General features: G+C 42.4%; 1 protein-coding gene across 4 annotated transcripts in view; it reads right to left on the bottom strand.

The window, feature by feature from the left end:
• Positions 1 to 15,547, bottom strand: part of sema4c (sema domain, immunoglobulin domain (Ig), transmembrane domain (TM) and short cytoplasmic domain, (semaphorin) 4C) — a 114,568-nt gene that overhangs the window by 60,290 nt on the left and 38,731 nt on the right. The window lies entirely within an intron of this gene.

Genomic DNA, 15,547 nt, shown 5'->3' with positions numbered 1-15,547 from the left:
GTCATGTTTTCCATAAAAACTCTCTTTAATTCACATGCTAACATAACTGCACCAGGGTTTTTGAATCATCAATTAGCCTTTCAATCCAGCGTCGCTGGAAATGGGCCTCTGCACCCATATTTAGATGTCAGATTTTTAAAAAAAAATTTTACCAGACAAGGTCTTTATGTTGTCCAATATTTTACTTTGTGAAAAAATACCAGCCAACTATTGACACTCTCGTCAGACTCAGCTGTAGCTTGTGCTAACTATTAAACTAACTACAACGCTAAACTAAAAGGGTTAACATGGTAAACATTAGCTATGCCTGAAAAAATTGGCATGCCAGCATTGTGCTGTTGACATGTGAACATGCCGGAGTTACATTTAGAGCCACTGACATGGATTTAGACTGGACAATTTGGCTGGTGCTGAATGATAAATTCAACATTGTTCAAACACAAGTCAACTTGTTTGAAGAACTTTCTGGAAAAGAGCAGCAGTGTCTTCAAACCAAACTGAACGAGGAAGCCCATTGCACATACGCTTTGTTTGAGATAATGCTTGGAAAAGGTTTTCTTCCACTGGAAAAGCATTCAGATAATAATACAAAGTCTTTTAGATTTGGTATTCACGAACTGTGACATAGGACAAAATCTTCAACTCCATCCTGCAGGCAGTGGATGTCACAGAAATAAAACTGCAGCTCCTACAAGAAGAGCAGTATAATTTATGGCAGAGTTCAGCTTTTTGAACTTTATGTTCAGACAGAGCTTCAAAAGACAAGTTGTTAAAAACACGATCTTTTTCCACACAGAAAGATTCATTGCCAAATGTTAATTTGTGACCTGAGTTCACCTAATCTCATTTTTGTGATTCAAATGTATTCTGAAAGGTTCCAAGTATTGTGAGAGTCTGTGAACCCACCAGAGAGCCCTGGGAGAAGATATAACGTATGATAATTTGACCAATTTCGAGGAATTTTTACAGCTGAAAAGTTTTGATCAGAGATCAGCCCTTAAAAACACGAAGGTCCTTCAAAATCGGTTTTGATGATTTGAATCCGAGCTCACACGCCGTATGAAGGCTGTAAGAAAGCTTTAGCTAAATGCTTGGACTATAAATGTAAAAATATACAGTGAGTGCAATTGTGGCAACACTTCAAAGAGGAGATTTCAAGGTTCCGAGTTCAAGTCGGGAGCAAAACTGCTCTGGAATCAGACTGAAAAATATCATGTTACAGCTTTCCCTGCAAAATGGATGACTTGCGGGATGTGAAGTGAGAGAAGTCAACATGGACTTCAGCATTTTCTTGCTATTCCTTCTCACTTATTCATACAGTGCTCCAGAGCCTTGCGTGCAACAGGGCTGACAAAGAAAACACCTTTCTGCAGTAGTCCAGCGAGAAGCTTTTTTCTGTACAGTGACAAGAAGGATGGAGGCAACAGAGCTGATGCAGTGCTTTTATTCAGAGTGTGGACCTAATGGAGCAGACATGGACACACCATTGACAGGGAAACAAGTGCACTCCCACGCCGTGCACACTCAGCGTCTGCCAGTCTACAAAGACACAGGTGGACACTTAAAGCACATAGTGTGTGTGTGTGTGTGTGTGTGTGTGTGTGTGTGTGTGTGTGTGTGTGTGTGTGTGTGTGTGTGTGTGTGTGTGTGTGTGTGTGTGTGTGTAGAGTCTTTGTGATTTGAGCTTATGGCTTAAAACAATATCAGGCATCAGTGAGTCTGCATCTAAGTGATAGCTTTAACTAGCATATGTGTGAATACAGGTGTAAGCAAATGTGTGTGTGGAGTGTTTATGCTGACCAGCTCACATTAAAGAGCTGTGTTTATGGATGTGTGTGTGCTGCGTGCTGCCAGATTGTTTGTGTTGAGCTGGCGCAGATGAAAGACTGATAATCAAAGAGGGATTTGATCAGCTGCACACAGCGAGTTTATGTGCGTGTGTATGAATGCAGAAGATAAATGCCAAAGAGTGTGTGATCATGTTTGGTCAATCTGGTATATCTGATACCTTGTTAGCGTCTTCTAAAAAACTATTTGAAATCCCTCTTTAAAGCCGCTATCATCAATATGTGATCCACTCATCAATTTTCATGCACCTGAGCACATGATTTCCCATATTTGCATACAATTAATGATTTGCGAACCGGCGTCGGGGCATCAAGCAATTCAAATGCGTCAAGTTAATGTCATTGACTTTCTTTTCACACGGTGATTGGAATTCACTACCCATCCTAATTACCTCAATTCAAAGCGGAACTGAGCACCGCATTTGACTTTAAACAACCTATTTCCACTTGATGGAAACGTCAAAAAAAAAAAAAAAATCCCATGAGAGACGGCAGTGTAACATCTTAGCCTCCCTCACTGCTGCCTCCCCCCAGCACCCTGCTCTTTCATGTCTCTCCCCTGGGAGATTCTGCAAGCCTTCAAATCTCCATCTCCTCTCCTTTCATCCCTACTGTAGCTCTTGCTTGCTTGCCCCCTCTCCCCGCCTCGCCGCCTTGTCCGTGTCATGGTCTGCTGGTCAGGCGTGGTCGGCTTATAATTCTTTGATTGGCGCTCTGATCTCTTCCATCAGTGCCAGGGGCTGCAGCTGATTACAGATGAAATGGATCTGATTTGGACTCTGACTGCAGGCCAAACACCTGCTCAGACCTGAGGAACTGATAGAAGAGGAGATGAGGGCGAGATGAAACCAGACAGACTGATGTCCAGCTAATCAGACGGCAGGACCATCTGTGGTGTTGGTCTGTGGCGGTGTAAGATGGAAGTGTATTGTACACAAAACATTTGTGGGTGTATAGATTTCAGAACCTTTGAACTCTCAGTAGAAAGATTCGGCAATACCTGAGCCGTGGTTTGACTCATGCTTGCAGATATCAAAAGCAGTTTATTACAGGAAAAGATTTCAAAGACTCAGTGAACCCAAGACTTTCAACAAGTTGGTCAAGTTTCATGCTACGTTTATACGAGGACCATCTTAACAGAAAACGCAAAAGTGGCGTCTTTTTATTTCACGATTAGACGAGCGGTTTTGAAGGAAATCTGCGTATATACGGTGACTCTATAGTGTGTGGAATTCGATTGGATATGCATGCCAGGCAGCTAGGTCATGTCTACGCGCATGTGTACTATCTCCCTTTTCGGATCTCCGCCGCGGTAAGTTTTGCGATTTGCTGTTTAGACGGAAATGTAACGGCGGAGAGTTTTCAACTTTTCCACTCTGGAGGCCGGTTTCAAATTTTTGCTTTTTTAAGCCCCCAAAACGCCATCCTCGTATAAACGATAGGGTGTTTTGTTGAAATATTTTGATGTTTTTACCTGCAAGCGTTCTCGTGTAAACAGGGCCTCAATCTAGATATTAAACTTGCGTCAATACATATGTCATATCAATGAAAGACGATCTTTTCCCCAAAGTGTTCAAGTTCTCTTGGCGATTGTATCTGAATCAGAATATTATTTGTTAAATTGAATTCAGTCACTTACTACAATGGTTTGAATATTTGTTTTTTGTAGTTGATGTTAACATATGCATTATGATTTAGCATGACTATTAAGCGACATGCATTTCTATTAAAATCATGTTCTTTCAGCGTATTTTTTTAAGGCTATGCAAATGCATACAAATAAAATCATTTAAAGTAAAGTCATGGCATTACCACTGTCCAGATGAACTCTACAGTGATTAGGGAGAAATACCTCGTATCATTGCACAAACAACGCCTTTATTTTCTTTCTTTTAGGGGAGTGAACAAGATATGCAACACTTAAATAGCTGTTACATTTAAACTTAGACACTTTATGGCTGCCTACAGTCGCTTAAGGTGCATTCCAATGCCCATATTACCATCTTATATCATATGCCAGAAAAAGATATGCATGTTGAAAGCGGTATGCCAAAAATACCAGGATAGGATGTCCCACTACATCAGGTCTAATTTTGCAGTATGTAAACCAGCATGCTTTTTTGGTCACTCTGACCACAAGATATATCATGGAGCACCAGTACAAACAAGCTTGAGTCACAGACAGTGTACAGACATATGACTGCACTGTAGCTTCCAACACATTAGAACCCTTCATTTTCCACACTGGACCTACATTACCTAAAGTTACCTATAGCAATGTTCCAACTCAGCTGCTATCAAAAGTATAACTCCAACTCAGATTCCAACTTGTTACTCCACCAAGGAACTCGACAGAGTTACGTGACGATCAGTGTTGGTTTGTCTGTCTGTTACCAACATTACACAAAAATGGATTTGGATGAAATTTTCAGGGAAGGTCAGAAATGACACAAGGACCAAGTGATCAGATTTTGACAGTGATGCGGCTTATAGTCTGGATCCACGGATTTGATAAAGATTTCTCTATCATTGCGGAATAGCAGCACAGTGTCACTGTAGCTATGACAACAAGTGAACACTACGTCAGCTGCCTGCTGACGATGACATGATTGTGATCCTACTACAAATCGACTGCTACGGACTTATCGGGACTAATCTGTTGGAAATGACACAAGAAACAATTGATTAAATTGTGGCGTGTTTTCTCCAATCAATTCCCACTGCCTGCTTCATATTTAGGTCACACGATTCAGTATTCGTACGAACGTTCATTTTCTAGTTTCATCAGTTAATGATAGAAAAGACCATGTATTATGTACAAATGTTCAACACTGGGCTGTACAGTGGCGTAAGTGTTTAGCACTTTCGCCTTGCAGCAAGAAGATCTCCGGTTCGAATCCTGGGGATGGGCCTGGGATATTTCTGCATGGAGTTTGCATGTTCTCCCTGTGCATGTGTGGGTTTCCTCCGGGTACTCCGGCTTCCTCCCACAGTCCAAAAATATGTTGAGGTTAATTGATCACTCTAAATTGCCCGTAGGAGTGAATGCGAGTGTGAGTGTTTGTCTGTATATGTAGCCCTGTGACAGACTGGTGACCTGTCCAGGGTGTCCCCTGCCTTCACCCGAGTCAGCTGGGATAAGCTCCAGCACCCCCCGCGACCCTAGTGAGGATAAAGCGGTGTATAGAGAGAGAATGTTCAACACTGAGTTGGATTGATGATCTTCGACTGATGCTTCGAAGAATCGACTTTCAGGCGGCAGTCTCAATGGCTGCATATACTAGAAAGGGATTACTTGTTTGAAATGAACTCACAGACAAGTGTCATGGACTTCCTTTGCCTTCAGTTCTAGGAGACATTTTAGCATCTTGTAGCTAACTATTTTGCGTGGTAGCTTTATTGTCTTAGTTTACCCCTCTGTCACTCTTGGTGCTATCCACTGCAGGTAGCTGTTTTAATGAAAAGGCTCTGATAAGGAAAGCATCAGACAGCAGACAGACGAAGTTAGAAGTAGCTGGTGAACACAGTGAAAAATTTAACAGATGCAGAGTCAGATATTTCACTCTTGAATGTGGAATCTAAACAATAGCTAGAAGCAGAGTGAATATTCAACTTATATTCATTAAGTCATGAATACAACTTCAAATGAATGCTAATGTTGCTCTGTGTCTGCAGGATGTGTAAATAGGCAAGTGTAACGAAATAGCCGAATCAACGATATTTCAGAGGAATCTGATTGAATACATGAAATCCCTTTGCAGCAAGAATTATCTGCCTCAAGGAGATGACAGTCACCCAAACAACATCTCAAGTTTGAGTAATAGTGGCAAATTTCCACAGCACATAGAAGACTTTAATCACCGGCTCTCAACCCTGTGCCCTCGAGGTCCATAGTTTTAATTCCAACCAATCGCTAGAGCAGCTAATGTCATCAGTGCATGGGCTTCCGCGGTAAAATCCATAATAAATGTAGAATGAGCAAACCCTGTCAGGATATTAAAATAAATACTTTACAGCATGACTGGACAAAAATGATTTAAAACCTATATTATGATATAGTGGCACACTCATCCTGACAAACGCAATGATGGAAAAACACAGACAATTAAAGTTTTATAGGTGGGATGAAGAAAAGGGATGTCATCTTCTTGAGCTAGAACAGGAAGGATGGTGATAGAAAAAAAAATCTACCAAAAATGTTAATGACAAGCATAAATGAGGCTGAGGCTGTTGTAAATCAACTTATAGAATTAGTAACGCTTACATTGGCACATGTATTAGATGGACAACTGTTAAGGTAACCGTTCCTGCCATCACAGCGTCCTTGAATATGATGATAAAATACGGATATGTCAGGCAGTGCAAAATCACCTTAACCAAAATAGCAGTAAAGTGAGATCAATATAGACATGACAATGAACATTCAGTCAAATCACTTAAAGATTATGTACTTTTGGACTGGACTTAAGGCAAATCGATTATTTAAACAGCTGTTTGGATGTCACTGACTATGCCGGACACAAACTATTTCCAACACCAATGAGAATGCATCTCTGTCGGTAAGCGATTTCTCTTAATCCTTTCACCTGATGTCGGAAACCAAGTTTTTCAGTTACTTCACATTTAAGAAATGTGATTACAGCAGAAAGCCAACAATAACTAGGTTACTTATGTGTGAGCAGACACACTGTCTTTGTTTTCCTCTCTCTCAGCTTCTCCATCTAAGTCTGTCTCTCCCTTTATTCTCTGGTCGACCTTGTGCTGTCAGGCTGGCGTATGTTGCTTGTGATGAGCACACATGAGTGCAGTGGGAAATGGTGGAAAACCACATGCACTCTGCCCTGCCTTGATGTGTCTGACCCATGTGCAGGCCCGGGGGATGCTGAGATGGAGCTTTGACCTGTCATCAATGCACATAAGTAAGTGTGTGTGCACCAATCCATGATCACAACGTGGTCACAGGTCGATCAGCCTTGCTCCAGGCAACGGACTGGTTCATGAGCAGCAGGACAACACACACCCAGACGCTCACAGCACCTCCGCTATTTTTTCTTAACATCTCCATTCTTAATATACTGTACGTTTCATACATATATGGTGAATTCAAACACATAAATTCACGTGGACCATACACTCTGTACACACCAGCAAAACATTAAAGGAAGGCTTTATCACGTGTCCCCAGCACACTTTTGCAATCGCACACACACACACACTCACATTTTCTAAATCACCACTCACATATGTTGCAACCTGCTCCTCACACACCAGCGCACTAATCAAATCACTTCAGCAAATATGCTCTTTTTTCCCCGCCAGCCAGATTCAGACAAACAAAAAAAGCTGACAAACTTTCTCTGTTGTATTTCAAAGCTCATTAAAAAGTATTCACCGCTGTACGATTTAGCGCCGTAATCAGCCCTGAATAATAGAAATGGTCGTATTGACGCCTGTGGGCTCCCAACGTACGGTCTCATTTCGGAACAACAACCGCTGGGCGTGTGAATGCAAAACACTACAACGAGCACAGCACACACGCCCACGCGCACACCATCTCCCCCCTCACTTAGCTTTCTCTCGCTGGCAGCCAGTCCCCCAAACACTCGGTGCATTCTGGCTCGGGGCGACCGCCTACTAAGCTTCTGGGGGGGCTAATTGTCCGGTAGCACTCTTTCGCTTTCCCTCCCACTCTCTCTGTCCTCTCCCTTTTCCTCAGCTCTGTTCTTTCGGGAAGAGTTCATGCTGAGCCCGGAGCCTTGGATCCCGGTGAGGTGCCATAGGGCAGAAAGGTTACACCTAGCTGGACTCCTATAGAAGCAGCCCACACACCTCTCAGTGGGGGGCAGGTGGGGAGGGAGGCCAGGTCACACTAACAAAGAGATGACGAGATTGACAGTCAACAGCAGAAAAACGAGACTTTAGAGGGGAGACATGGCCAACTGTAGTGTAAATGATTTTGAGCTGAGGCTTTCATGGTATAATTTCTTATTATGGTTGCTATTTATTTATGAAGCTATACTGTTTACCTTGCAGTACTTGAGAGTAGTTTTATAGGCATATATGCTGTCTAAACATTTATGGCTAAAACTCTAACACTAGATGGTCCATATAAGCACCCTCTCTGCATGCATCAGTGCTGAGCAGTGCAATGTTGCTGCTACACCACTACGTACTTTCAGCCCATTTAACTCCTTCATCCTCCCCAACTGCCTTCTGTATTAGCATTTAGATTCAACTGAATTTAGAATGTGTCTCTCAGTAAGTGTTCATCAGATGTTGTGTCCCTCAGGCTCAGGGACACTCTGTGTTGAGCTTATTCAGATTCATCACGAGTAGAGTCAACTTAATGTGTCTTATTGCATAAGCACATGGCTAAAATGTGACCTTAAGTGCTCTCTGATCATCTGTGTGACCTGGAAGCATACGTGCTTAAGTAAGTTGACTTAGTAGTAAGCAAATATAGACTGGCTTTAATGGGATACTGATATTGAAGAATAATTCCAGTTCAATTCCAGCCCAGAAATGTCATTTTGTAGACCTGGTCATCATGCCTGTGCTGAATAGCAACATTCTTTAGATTAGGTGCTGAGATCTGGGAATATAGCAACAGCACTAAAAATAAGTCAGATACTGCAAAGAATATGAGAGGAAAAACCATCAGACGTTGTAAAACAATAGGCAGAGACTAAAGGTGAAGAGTAAAATTATTACCCAACGTCTGGCCCTATTATGATTAAAATTCAAATTAGATCAGTTCTTCCAACCATTTATGCTTGTCTTAAATCAAACCAATGTGTATTTGTGACCCTTTGTTATATGTCTAAAACTATGTTAGACATCAACTGAACAGAACATTCTTCAGTTTTGACATCAAAAAGGTGAAATGATCCCGTAAGTTTTCCTTTCAAAACAAGAAAAATGCTAAATTTCTAATCTAAAGCATACATAACGGTAATAATTTGTTTGTATTAGAAATGTGATTTTCAGTTTAAATAGGGGAACATCTGTAAAATGTATGAATATACATATGCAAATTAACATATATGATTTTGTGTGCTTTTGTACCTTGTTAATCAACTTGTTACCCACCAGACTTTTCTTGCAACTCCTTCTGGGAATCCCATCCCTGTTGTTGGGAAGAATTGAATTAGATAGTCTGACTAAAATGTAAGTTTATCTGATCATACAACACAATCAAATGAAAGTGGTAAATGCTGTTTGGCTAAACTATTGTGTAACATTGAGCTGAAATACTGTCACAGCAGAGGTAGAGGAAAGTCCTGAGTCAGTAAACTGCCTGAGTACTATACTATAATTATTATTATTGTTATAGTGTATTATACAAAAGTATGGAAATTTGCTTACAAAACCAATAATTAGTCATCATAAACTTCTGGTCATACGAGACCAGCAAAAGCTAAGATACTAAAGCCTCATAGCATATTAAATGAAGAAATCTATCCATTTACATTTTGCTTATCCAGAGTGCAGTCATGAAGGCAGCAGCCTCCCCAGCAACATCTTCCAGTTCCTCCTGGAGGACCCTGAGATGTTCTAAGGCCAGATGAGACATATAATCCCTCCAGCAACGTCAGCATCTACCCCCGGGTCTACTCCCAGTTGGACGTGCCCAGAAAACCTCCATGGGAAGGCACTCAGGAGGCATTCTAATCACCTGGCTCCTTTCAATGTGAAGAAGCAGCAACTCCAAGTTTATCCACCTCTAGGTCTGAGCCCAGCTACCCTACAAAGGAAGCTCATTTCAGCTTCCTGTATCCAGGACCTTATTCTTTCAGTCACTAAACAAAACTCATGACCATAGCTGAGGGTTGGAACAGATCGACTGGTAAATCAAAGGGTTCTCCTTCCAGCTCAGCTGCTTCTTCACCATAACAGTCTGGTACAACGTCCACATCACTGATGATGCTGCACCAGCCTCTCTGCCCATCTCACGTACCAGTTTCCCATTACTTGGGAACCGGATCCCAGGATACTTCAATCCCTTAACAGAAGGAGCAATCCAATGGTTTCCTTCAGAGAACCGAGGCCTCAGATCTGGAGGTGGTGACTCTCATCCCAGCCACTTCACACTTGGCTGCAAACCGCCTACGCAATGTTGAGTTTTTTAGCTTCTTATTTAAACTCAGGAACAATGTGTTTTTTCTTCTCTCAGAGGCGCTTTAACCACTAAACTCTTTGCTGGTAATATTAGCATATAAAGCATTCACACGCAGCTAATTGTGTATTAATAAAGAGATTTTAGAGAGACACTATTGCTATTTCTGTACTTTTATAGCAACTCTGAACACTGTGTCTGGGTTCGCGTCTCAGTGCCACTTTTGATTCTTTACTTTGTACTTGTCACTCATGTGGCATTTGAAAGCCTGGAAGGCAAACAACATTGGTAAAGCAAAATAGCAAGAGACATTTTCCCCTGAGTCAACCACCACTCACAATGAAGGTGCCCTTGAGCAAGGCACTTAACCCAGCTAAAGTCAATGTGTTCAGTGGCTGAGAGAAGTCTGGAGATAATAAAAGACTTGAGCTTCTGGTACTGGGCAGTTCCCAGTGGCCAAAATTAGCAACCTGTGGTTCTATTGGGCAGCTCCCAGGAATGAATGCACATTACAGTAAAAAAATGCAAAGCAGGGAATTTCTGAAGAAGCATGTGCATACTCAGCAGAAGCGAGTCTTTCCCCGAATGAATAAATAGGAAAACAAAAAGAAAACTTGCCAAGGAGAGCTGTCGGATCAGTTTGCGAAATCAACAGTCAGCAGCTAAAAATGCACCTGGCAGACGTACAGTGCAGACAGATACTTGTTGACGAGAGGATAAGAAGTGAAAGGTGAGAGGAATGAGAAGAGAGTGGTGGGCTTCGATGCTCTAACCCAGGGTCTATTAGAGTCTGATTGGACCCATTAAGAATGAAAGGCGATACGCGAACCACGTACAGAGCTCCTCCGGCCCGGCTCGACATTAACCACTCCCTGCTCTCTAGTTTGTTGAACACACGGGCTGATCGATAGCAATGAGGAAGAAGGAGAGGAGGGTTGGAGGTGGCGAGGCGAGGAGGAGAGAAAAGAGGTCCAGGTTTACGGGAAGATAAGCTGGGATCGATAGAGACACAGGGACTGCTGCTGCGTGGAGGGAAAAGACGGAGGAATGCCAGATGCAGCGGGTTCACATTCGCTCACCTCATCAAACTTGATGGTGGGGAACTTCTGTGTGTGTGTGTGTGTGTGTGTGTGTGTGTGTGTGTGTGTGTGTGTGTGTGTGTGCGCGCACTTCCTTGTGTATAGTATGTCTGTAGCCTTGGTCGACACAGACAAATAAAGGCCCACTAAAGACTTGATTAAAAAAAAACGTTAAAGTGGAAATTGAATTTACTTTAATGCTTCATGTAGTAAATTCAGCAAAATGCGCAATTTCATCAGTACAGAAAGACCACCCCAAATACTGCTCCCCTTCTCTAAATAATTCACTTTGCTTCTACTTTGCTATTTTTTTGATCTGCCATCTGTTAAACTCAACACTTGTTGTCAACACTTCACACAGCAGAGCAGCTCAAATGACTATGCTATTTAAGGTAGCGAAAGGGTTTTAATATGAAACATTGTTGAGGAGAGAATGATTTGGCAAGCCTTTCTGTTGAAGGAATATCCACTCCAGTATTTTATACATTACATTCATCAACACAGTGTATTGGTTTACAGGGAGTCATGTGCTCGAACTATTTCTTGCTCATGTGTAGTAAAATCCTGGAATAATGTTAATAAGTGAGCTTTGGAGGTGCTGATAGGTGCCAGGACAGCTGTTTCCCACAGTTTCCTGACTTTCTTCTATGCTTGCTGGCTGATGATTTTATTCAGCGTACATATATAAAAATGTACAGGCGAGTGACAAATGAAAAATCTGAACCCTTGACTCCTACAGTGATTGGATCTGCAGGCTCTGTTGTGCTCTAGGGGTCATTTTGTAAACATGGTTTGGTTCCACTTGCCCTTATTGATAGAGGGGTGACGGCAAATGAATGCAAAATTGTTCTGAGTGATCATCCGGATTGTATGATAAAACATCCTTATCTTGATGGGAGTGGTCTTTTCCAGGATGACAATGCCTTATCCAAGGGTCACTATATGCTCACCCTATCTGAACGCTATCAGCTCATTACATGGTCTCTTAACAGCACACATCATTCCCATACATGTGGGGCAGTAGACACTTCCTCCACGTTCTAATACTCTAGTATCACCACAATAACGTCCGCGATTTTTTGTTGTCATGTGAATAATGAAATGGAGCTTTGTTATTTGGTACCAAGATCCCTTTACAATCCCAGCCAAGTAGTTTTAGTTCCTAAATTGAACCAAACACATACTACAAAACAGTGTGAGAGCAGACGTCAAAATGAGAAGAGAAAGTAAGAATATAAGTGTGGTCCAGGATGGTAGTTGACCTTCAGTCTCCTGGATGAAGCTCCCAAGCCTCCTTCATCAGTTCATCAAATGCACTTTTGTTCCTCTTTGTAAGGGCTAAATAGAGGCAACGCTGCCATTAAATAAGGTGATAACAGAGCACCATTAAACAGGGTGATAACGGCCTACTGAGTCTATTAGGAGGCGGACGATTTCCTTAACTGCAACTATTTATGGGAACTGATGTGCCCTGATAGAGACTATTGAACGGTATGACGACATCCAGATCAGGTGGGAATGGTTTGTTGGGGACGAAGATGATCTGAGTCATGTCTTCCCAACCACCAGATCTCAACCAGTTGTGCTAGGCTCCAGACAGCAAATGAGGGAATATCTTTTGGAAGAATAATGTTCATCCCCAGTTTTGAAGATTCAATGCCAAGACAGCTTACTCCGGTGGTAAATGGTGACCTGATCCCTTACTAAGACATTTTATGTTGGTTTTTCCTTTAATCTGTATTTCTCAAAATGTCAAACTGTTTTTACTTTAGTCCCGCTCCCTGTAGAGACCTTTGACTAAAAGCCAACTAAGAAAAGGATTATGCCTCTTTATATGCTGGAGGGCCTTAAATGTGAGACGATGTTGCAGGAAGTTTCACTGAAACAGTGATTGAATAAACAGCAAATTGGAAAAAACTGTGGATCAAACAGTATTTCTGTAAGAAAAGAGAAACGCGTGCGACAAGCCTCTTGCTGTACGGATCGAATTAGTGCAGAGGAAATGTGCATTATGCTGAATTCATCAGTGTAATAGGTAAACACAGAAAAAGTGCAGAGTTTGCATTAATAGCAAACAGCTTCAGCAGCAAATTAGGCAGGAGTAGCTGAACAGAAGCCTGTTTTCAGAGAAGGCCTGCTTAGCTGCAGTAAATAAAATCCCTTTCGCTATTAGAGATTTTGTAGCATATATGGTATTACATGTATTTCTATGTGAAGAATTGTGTTAGTGTGTATGAAGGTTGCAACTCCTGCTTGGCATTTGAGTGTTTCCATTTAAGTGCAGTCCATTTATCCGTGCATTCCTGACACCTGTCATGCTGTCGTGATGTACATAACCTCCGCCTCCATTTTTCTTGCGTTTTCCTTCTCTTCCTGCTGCTATCGCTCTTTCCATCGCTCTCCTCTGTCACCCACCTCCTCCTGACTTCCCCTTCCCTCCCCCTCCCTGTCCCCTTCCCTCCCCCTCCCTGTCCCCCCTTCGCTCTCCCCCCGAGCGCTCTGTGTCTGTGATGGCACCCTGTCAGAGAAAAGCTATTTATGATCGGCAACCAATATCCTCACACAGATAAACACACACTGCGAGAGTCGCAGATAGAAAGAGAGAGAGTAAAAGAGAGAGCCGGAATTATTAGAGGGAACGAGGGATAAGCGCATTGTGACAGCGCGAGACAGAGAAACACACGCTTGCAGAGAAAATATGGATTGAGGAATGTTGCCTGAGGCTGTTTTTTCACAGCTCTGTTTATGTGCGCGCAGCTTGGCCGTCATTGTTGTGTACGTGTGTGTGTGTGTGTGTGTGTGTGTGTGTGTGTGTGTGTGTGTTTAAGCGCGTCCCTCTTCTGCTGGTGCGTCTCTGTATTCTGTTTGTGGAAGTTGGGATACAAATGACTTTTTTTATCGGAGGCAATTTACTAAAGTCTGCCGGAGCTCCCAGTCGCTCGATCAAACAGACAACTGATTGTAAATGAGAGAGCTCTTCATCACACGCTTCCTAGAGGAGGTGGCCACCTACAAACATACACACACTCACACACATCGGGACATTCAGGGTTCTACTATGACAAGGATGTAGGTTTGGTTTCAGGAGTGAGAGGAGCACAATGCAGTGAACGTATTAGACCGTCACTAGTGGTGTAATGGACTGTAAGTGAGCCGTGATCTGTACGGATCCTCACGTGTCACCAGAGGAAAATACAGTTTTACCGCTGCTGTCACTTTTATAAAAGGAAATTTTTTCTTTTGCTGATCTGAAAAATGATCCAATCTCTGATTCACAAGTCATTATCCAATCGAAGTCTTCTGATCATTTGCGACTGTAATCCTCCATTCTCTAAATATAGCAGCAGCCATCTAAGGCCTATGGCTTGATTACTAGACTTTCTGCATCTGTGAATATGTAAAGACCAGCCAAGGGTCTGAGTGACATAAATTTTGCCATCTGCCCACATTTGCTAGAGTCTGCACAAACATCTCTGTGGACATCTGTGTGCAGCTCATACTCCATGTCTAACCTGCATCTAACCCTCCACTATTTCCGAAAATGTGTTTTTAATGCCCTGCTTCATTTCCGGTCATGTCCACCCAACAGGATAATTCCTGTCCCTGTAATAGGTTATATTTGGATTTGGTTACTTATAACCGGTTCCTATTCTTAATCCCAGGTTTTTCTTCCAGATTAAAAGAGCCTCTTAGAGAGGTTGAAGGTGAGGAGGTAGTGTAATGGCGCTTTTCCACCAGCACCTACTCGGCTCTACTCGGTTTATGAGGTTTTCCATGAGGACGTAGTACATGGTACCAGGTACTATTTGAGTACCTACTCAGTCGTGGTTCCAAGTGAGCTGAGTCGAAACGATATTGTGATGTCTACAGAGTGCAGCCCACTGACTGGACGGGGAGTGACGACACATGAGAGTGAGTCCTTCACAAAAATCAAGCCTGCCGCCCTCAGCATTCTCTGACTCTCTTCTTTTACTGTGAATCTGACAAAAGGCCATAGACTGAGCATAGACCTTGATGTCCTCTATTGTTATATTGCGTTTGCATCACACACAAATGACGTTAAGGGAATTCTGGGCCGCCGTGCTATCTTGACTCCACGATGAGGTGGTACTCAGTTGTAACAGAAAATGACCTAAACCAAGTTGAGTAGAGTCGAGCCGAGCAGGTACGAGTGGAAAAGCACCTGTAGTCGTGAGACTTTCATTCAAGAAGAATGAACCATGATTTTTTCACTTAATTTCAGTTTACTTTGGACTGAACTCTCGTTTTCATTTGTCTAAAGATCAATAGTGTCAATTTCTGACATCCAGGGAACTTTATCTCTGTCTCTGTCTCTGGACTTTCACTGCACGTTGAAAAATTAAAAGAAAAAGCGTACCCAGCACGTTCACATGTGACACTGAGGGATCATGACAAAGTGTGATGAGTTGTGATGTGTTGAGTTGTAAGTGAAGACTGGCTGGCAGATCTTCCCACTTTCCGCTACACACAACTTCAATAACCTC

Source organism: Acanthochromis polyacanthus, chromosome 7 (assembly GCF_021347895.1).
Source record: "Acanthochromis polyacanthus isolate Apoly-LR-REF ecotype Palm Island chromosome 7, KAUST_Apoly_ChrSc, whole genome shotgun sequence".
Taxonomy (NCBI): Eukaryota; Metazoa; Chordata; class Actinopteri; family Pomacentridae; genus Acanthochromis; species Acanthochromis polyacanthus.
The sequence above is the reverse complement of the archived record's forward strand: the minus strand, read 5'-3'. Positions and strand labels throughout refer to the sequence as shown.